At 37.2% G+C, this 8,544-nt stretch overlaps 1 pseudogene; it reads right to left on the bottom strand.

Annotated features, from left to right (window-relative positions):
• Nucleotides 1-6,677: 6,677 nt before the first annotated feature.
• LOC110314068 lies at nt 6,678-8,511 on the bottom strand (annotated as a pseudogene).
• Nucleotides 8,512-8,544: the final 33 nt, after the last annotated feature.

An 8,544-nucleotide genomic window follows, 5' to 3' on the forward strand; every position in this document is an offset into this window, starting at 1 on the left:
AGTAATGTAATGAATACACTAAATTAAAAGTTAAAATCAATGAAAATTCTAAGTGATGAGAGTAGCTAAGATATCTCCTTAGGTATAGAGGCAATGGAAAGATATGTAGCAGAGACCAAAGGCATTTTACATTTACAAGAACAGACTTGTAATTAATTTTTGTTAAATTCCATCTCTCTGTGGAAAACCTGTCAGTGGAATAGAAACTTCAATTTCATTAATTGTGTTATGAAGTAATAAAGATTTTTATAATCTCAATACTGTGGAAATAGGAAGAAGTGTTGATCACTTTAGAGTCTTAAAATATCTGTTATTGGCGTATAGAATTCCATATTTTTGGAAGACAAATTTTAAAAATACATTATATATATATATATATATATATATATATATATATATATATGTATGGTTTCTGGATTATAAAAACATATCACTGGTATTTTGAAAATATGATTTTATTTCATAAGTACAAAAGAGATTGTACATATATCAGTGTATTATATGCCTGAGTGTAAGTTAATTTAATTAGAAAAATTGCAAGGTTTTTAAGTTTGACACCTCCATCAGTTAGGCTTTGTTTCTCTTCATAGCATGCTTCATCTGAATCACTAAAGAGAAAATAATGATGATGCATCAATGATAGCAACAAACTTTTAGTGCATATTATTTGCCTGGTAACATGCAATAAATTACACATATATGCATATAATATTAATTCTTATAAAATGCTTGTGGTAATTACATTATTATTCTTTATCATACAAAAAGAAAAATATTTGAAACCAATGAAAATTCTACAAAATAACACAATATAAAAGACTTTCATGGGGAGGAGTTATAAATAGATTTTTCAAATATGATGAAATAATGCTAACATTAAAGAGCAAATTCTTAATTAGGACAATATTGATACCAAAAATTCTATTCAATAAATGACACATTATCAAGGAGAAGACAGTTTTAAACAATAACACACTTATCCAGATATATAGGTTTGGTTTTCTATAGCTGAGACAAAACAACATGATCAAGGTAACCTGTAGAAGAAATGATTTATTTGGGCTTACAGATCCAAAGGTGTGAGTCCATAATTTTGGAGCAGAGGAAGCACTCATAGGGCTTCAACAGGCTGACACCAGACAAGGTCCTAGTGTCTATGCAATCTCCATGGCCTACAACTCACAAGGAGAAGGTATCTCATTTTTGGCATTGGGAATTTGTTTTGAAAACTTAAGAACTTCTGATAACAGCAAACCTGTCAAGTAAACTATCTCAAGGTTCATTATATATATATATATATATATATAATGTTAAATATATATATATAGTTACCTTATAAAGAAGTCCCTGTAAGATCTCTTCATGCATCATTTTGGGTGACCCTTCTACCAATCTCCATCTTTTCTATAACTACACCACTACACACTTTATTACCAGCATTTTCACCTTTACTTTCATATTACATGTATTTTCTTATGTAATTCTCATCATTTTTACTCCTACTACCACCTTTACTGCATGATTTCTTTCTTTATTGTTGGTATCTATAGACATCCCTTCTATCTTCAACAGAGAAAGAAAAAATTGAATCTAGCAATTGCATATAGGAAAGAAGACATACCATTTGGCAACCTGATTCTATGTTACTTCATTCAATATTCTCTTCTCTCTCTCTCTCTCTCTCTCTCTCTCTCTCTCTCTCTCTCTCTCTCTCTCTATTGGTTTTTCGAGACAGGGTTTCTCTGTGTAGCCNTGGCTNTCCTGGAACTCACTTTGTAGACCAGGCTAGCCTTGAACTCAGAAATCTGCCTGCCTCTGCCTCCCGAGTGCTGGGATTAAAGGCGTGCACTATGATACCTGTATTTTTTTCCTCTCTTTTGGCATAATATGACTTTCTTTTCCTTTTTTAATTGGATAATTAATTACTCCCCCACCCACATACCCACTGCTGCTTCACCAGTCTAGTATTCCTCTACACTGGGACATCAAGCCATCACAGGACCAAGAGCCTCCCCTCACATTGATGTCATATAAGGCCCTTTCAGTTCCTTCAGTCCTTCCTCAAACTCCTCCATTGGGGTTCCTGTGCTCAGTCTGATGCTTGGCCACAAGCATCTGGCTCTTTATTGCTCAGGATCTAGCAGAACCCCTCAGGATACAGCTGTATCAGACTCTTGTTCCATCAATTTTCCTGGAAAATTTTAAATCTAATTTCTTCCTACTGATAAATAGAATTCTAATATGTAATTATTCCAGATTTTCAGTGTCTACTCACAAACTGATAGGCATCTATGGTTATTCATGTCTCAACTCTTGTAAGTAGGGCATCATACCATGGATGTGTAAGTATTTCTATCATTAAGAGAACTTCAATAGCTCATGCTGTAAGATCAAGAATTGATAAGTAGGATCTCATGAAGTTGGAATGCATCTTTAAGGCAAAGGACATAGTCAATAGGACAAATAGGCAACCTACAGACTGGGAAAAAACCTCTTTAACACCACATCTCATAGAGGGCTAATATCCAAAATATATGAAGAACTCAAGAAGCTAACCACCAAAACCCCAAACAACCCAATCAAAAAATGGGGTATAGAATTAAACAAAGAATTCACAATAGAGGAACCTCAGATGGCTGAGAAGCACTCAAAGAAATGATCAAATTTCTTAGTTATCTGTAAAATACAATTTAAAATGACCCTGAGATTCCACCTTATACCAATCAGAATGGCTAAGATCAAAGCTCAGGTGACAGCACATGCTGGCGAGGTTGTGGAGAAAGAGGAACACTCCTCCATTGCTGGTGGAATTGTAAGCTGGTACAACCACTCTGGAAATCAATCTGGAGGTTTCTCAGAAAATTGTTAAATATAGCTACCTGAAGACCCAGCTATACCACTCTTGGGTATATACCCAAAAGATGCCCCAGCATGCCACAGGGGCACTTGTTCCACTATGATCATAGGGGCCTTATTTGTGATAGCTAGAAGCTGGGAACAACCCAGATATCCCACAGAGGAAGAATGGGTACAGAAAATGTGGTTAATTTACACAATGAAATACTACTCAGCTATTAAGAGCAAAGACATTATGAATTTTACAGACGAGTGGATGGAACTAGAAAATATCATCTCGAGTGAGGTAACTCAGACCCAAAAGGACATGCATAGTATGTACTCATGAATAAGTGGATATTAGCCAAAATCGTACAGAATATCCAGGACACACTCCGCACCGCTCAAGAAGGATAACAAGCTGAAAGATGCAAATGAGGATGTTTCAATCCCACTTGGCAAGAAGAAGAAAGTAAGTAGTCACAAGTGGCCCGACGAGGGAGAGATCTGGGTGGGAGACAGGGGAACATGATCACGTATTGTGGGGGGAACAGGACTGAAGCCCTGAGATCCAGCAGAAAGAATGGAAACAGACAACCTCAGAAGGTAGGATGTGGACAGACTCTCTAGAATATACTGGAGACCTGGTTGGTGAGAGACTCTCAGGACTCAAAGTGAAGGACCTTGAATGAAGTACTCTACAGTGGAAGGGGGACTTGTAGAGTCCATCTCCAGTAGAAGGACAGGGCAACAAGTAGAGGGATGGAGTTGCCCTTCCATAGTTAAAAGCTCTGACCCAGAATTGTTCCTGTCTGAAGGAAATGCAGGGACAAAAATGGAGAAGAGACTGAGCAAAAGGAGGTACTGTAACCAGCCCAAAGATCCAGCTCAAGGGGAGGCCCAGGGTCCTGATACTGTAACTGATGCTATAGTGTGCTTGCAGATAGGCACCTAGCATGGCTGCCCTCTGAGAGGTCTAACAAGCTGCTGAAAGAGTCAGATGCAGATAATAGCACCCAACCAACGGACAGAAGCTGGGGACCGCTGTGATTGAATTGGGGAGAATCTGAAAGAAGTTGAGGAGGGCAGCCCTATGGGAAAACCAACTGACCTAGACCTCAGCGATCTCTCAGATACTGAGCCACAAACCAGGTAGCATACACCAGCTGATATGAGGGCCTTGACACATAAACAACAAAGGACTGCCTGGCCTGGCCCCAGTGAGAGAAGATGTACCTAATGCTTGAGAGACTTGAGGCTCCAGGGAGAGGGGAGGCCTGCTGGAGTTGGGGTGGGGGTGGGAACATCCTCTTGGAGCTGGGCAGAGTTGTAGAGGTAGGGGATATGGGATGGGGAGAAGTTTGTCAATAAACCAGGAGGGGAATGAAGTCTGGACAGTAAAAAAATGATTAAAGAATTAAGATCAATCTATCAATCAGTCAACCAATCAAAGAGTCTTTTGGGTATAAGCTCTGAACAATTAAATCTGGATTTTGGTAGCTCAGTTTCTTTTTTTGAGGCCTCAAAATTAACTTCCAACTTGTCTATATACAACCTTGATGGTGTATAAGGATTACCCTTCCCCATATCCTTGTTGTCACTCCTTCTCTGTTTTCTTGATAATAGCCTGTAGAAAAGATAGAGTTATCCACAAAATGTAATGGGAAAACGTTATAACTATATGTAGAATGAGAAAAGAATATATATCTCATATCAAACACAACAGCAACAACTTCAAATTGGATCAAAGATATTAACTTAAAACCTGAAGCTCTTAAACTATTAGAAGAATACATCATAAAACACAGTCATAGGCATAAGGAAGGACATTGCAAACAGAAGAGATGGAGATGCTAAGGAAATAAGGCATCTGACAAATGGGCATTGCAAAGTGGGAAAAAAGCTTTTTTACAGTAGAATAAATGGTCAATTGAGTAAAGAGGTAGCCTATACAATGCAAGAAAATCTTTGCCAGGCTTATGTTTGGGTTTGACAGAATATTGATATGTAGAATACACAAAGAACAAAGAAGAAAAAAAGAGTAACTTGAATAACCTAATAAAAATTCATCACTGATCTATCTGTACAGAGATTTTTAAAAAGGATGTTAACAAATGGCTAGCAAAACATTTTTCAATACATTTATAATCTTTATCCATTACTGAATTCTTTTAGTATAAAATTATATACTTGCTTATTATTTTCTGCAAGGTGCTGATGTTTTTTTATTACACAATTTTAAAAACTGTAGTCTACCAGGAGTGTTTGTCATAGATCAGAACTTGTTTTCATAGGGAATCTATTTGTCCCTTATAGTTTGTGCATAGAGATTCAGAAAACATGAACAATAACATCAATGATTCTTGTCATGTATGCCTGCTCCTATTCTTTTAGTCATGTAAACACACTAAGTTCATGCAATATTGTTATAGTTCCAGTTGTAATAAAAAGTAACATTGGTTGCTAAACTACATATATTTCCCAACATTCTGGAAGCTAGACATCTGCGATGAATATGCCCAATTTTGGGAATTTGAAAATTTGAGAATACTCCATCTGGGGGAAGGCAGTTATATTGGTTATACAGTGCCTGCCTTCTCACTGTGTTCTTACATGGCATTTCCTTGGTTCATGCATGTAGAATTCCTTATCAGGTCACCAATCTCATCTGTCTCATTGGAATAAAGATGCATGCATTTAATATTAATTATCTTCTCAAGTTTCTGCTTATGAATATACTCATATTGGGATTAGAGCTTGAATGTATGAATTATGGTAATACATAATTCCATTGATCACACACACATACACAGACACACACACACACACACACACAAGACATGTCTTTGCACATATACTATACTATTTTCTTCTCACAATAAACATGTTAGAATGTAGGGAATTACACACTTAGCAATTTAAAATGAAGATTTCTCATTTGAATTTTCTCATGAATATCTTAGGACTCGTTTTAAAAATCTTATATATTGATTCCTAGAAATAGCTTTCTTTAAAAAGCATAAAATTTAGCATAAAATAGCTTACTTATAAATACTCAATATGATCCTAGGACTGTTTTTGTTAAAATCTTCTATATTGATTCTATAAAAATAAAAGCTTATGCATAAAGAATAAAATTCAGATGATACTTTCCTGTATAACTCTTTTTTTCATACATTTCATCTGCATTTCCTTCACTAAACATTTTTCAAAATGTCAAATCCATGGTTATTTATGGCTGTTTTCATACATGGTTACACTTTATTTGTATGCTCTAATTTTATAGTCATGATCCAATCAGAACTGTTAATTGATGGCTACTCTAAAATAATATGACACTGAATTATAATTTTCAACATTAGCTAGTTGCTAGATTTAAAAGCTTGGGACACGATGTGGATGACAACAAAGCAGGGGTGTGTCATAAAATTTCAAGGATTGAAAAATTAAAAAAAGAATTGTATTACTTGAGTATCTGCATTTTTAATATTTAAATAGTTTTGATTTCTTTAAACCAATATATATATGTACACACACATACACATGAATATATATATATATATATATATATATATATATATATATATATATACTCAGAACTAAAAATATCTTTATCTTTTAGAAAATGGATTCCAGAAAGGTTAAAAAGCAATACCAGAGGGCAGAACTGGATGTATATATTCATTCAAATCATCCAAGTAAGAATATGGCAATATAAATATCCAAAAAGCATCTCCTAGGTCTTCAAAACAAAACATGTAAGCAATTCCTAACTAGTTAACAGTACAGCATTTCCAACAAAGCTTAGAAAATAAAGATGTTGAGTTGGTTTTGAACTAAGTTTAATAGTTATCCCCTCTGCTGACATCTTTACAGTTTGGATGCAACAGTATGCTATGATCTAACTGTGCTGTGTATGATCCTTTAATGTTACACAGTTGTGGATATGGATCTACAATGCCCAAGTCACAGTGTTGGTGCCTTTCACCCCCACTAACCACTCCTCCTCCAGCAGGAATACCAGAGTGTCGCCCACCGTCGCAGGACCGCCCACCGTCGCAGGACCGCCCACCATCGCCGGACCACCCACCGTCGCCGGAGGACCGCCCACTGTCGCCCGGACCGCCCCCCATCATCGCGAGAACGCCATGGCAACTTCAGAGGACTCAGGGGCATGCTGGGAACTCTTCTTTGTATTTAAGCCAGTTTTAACAATAAAAATATGGGCCTTGATCAAAAAGCCCTTGTCAGGGCCCCATGTTTCCTTTTGCAGCCCTGTTCTTTTTTCAGGAGTTCCCCGTGCTCCGGTTCGGATCCACAGTGGTTCTGCAGGCAGAACCGCACATCACAGAGATTCTTCAGAGCTATTAAGTATTTAGTTTCTCCCAAGTGATCCAGCCACGTTAGGCAGAAGGCAAGGGTTTTTGTTGATGAAATTTAACAAGTGTTTTGTTCTTGGAAACCTTATTGGCACATGTCCCACCTCCAGAGTGCCCTTGGACTAATCCACCAACCAAAGAAAACACATGGAGGGACTCATGGCTATAGCTGCATATATGTAACAGAGGATGTCCTAGTCGGTCTTCAATGGCAAGAGAAGCCCTTGGTCCTTTGAAGGTTCAATGCCCCAGTATAGGGGAATGCCTAGGCCAGGGAGCGTGAGTGGGTGGGTTGGTGATCAAGGGGAGGGGGGAGGGTATAGGGGATTTTCAGAGGGGAAATGTAAATAAAGAAAACATCTAATAAAAATAAATTAACAAGTTTAAAAAATATTTTAATGTAGTATGAACATTCCATGTCATCATGAACCACGCCCTTCCCTATGTTCCCAAAATTCTCAGTGGCATACACCTCTCCTTCCTCCATTCTTGTACATTGCCCTCCTTTCACAATGGGCACTGCTCTTCCATTGTGAATTCTATATGGCCCAATTAAATGTCCATTTAAGTTATGCATTGGTTTTACTTGATATGTCTTCCCATCTATTTCTACTTCATAGGAGCTTATAACTTCATGAATGGCCTCACTAACATCACAGACATGAATGAATGTCAATCCCAGCACACTTTATTGCAGTATTAGTAGCATCTATTATAGCTTTTAATAATATGTCCTTTTTGGGATTAAAAATAGCAGTAAAAGCACAATTGATTATTGTAACACATGTATTCCAAAGTCTATCTTACAAATGTCATCATACTGTAAGACTATCCTGTCACTAGCATTGGGAGTGTAATGTTCAGCACAGTTGTTAAGAGAACACCCAGTAGGAAACACCAGGCCTGCATTTAACAATTTTCCTTTATTAGCTTTCGGGAACAGTCTTCCAACTTCTCACAGATTTCTATCATTATCATTCCAGGCTTGATCCAGCTCATGACATATTTCCTAACTTGCTGATGTGCTTTCACAGCTTCTTGGAAGTTGTTCCAAACATCATTAGCCTGGTCTAGGGCCTTTCTTCTTCACTTCTGGTTCTCCAGGCAGCTGTTTACCCATCTTGTGGGGGTGGGTATTCACATTCTTGTCCTTTGGGAAATACACCATTAGGATTCAGTTCATATATTGTAACTGAGGGTCTATTTGAGCTTTTGGTCCTTTCTTGTTCTTTTGTTCTTGTTCTTGTTCTTGTTCTTGTTCTTGTTCTTGTTCTTGTTCTTGTTCTTGTTCTTGTTCTTGTTCTTGTTCTTGTTCTTGTTCTTGTTCTTC

The sequence above is a fragment of the Mus pahari genome, chromosome X (assembly GCF_900095145.1).
Source record: "Mus pahari chromosome X, PAHARI_EIJ_v1.1, whole genome shotgun sequence".
NCBI lineage: Eukaryota > Metazoa > Chordata > Mammalia > Rodentia > Muridae > Mus > Mus pahari.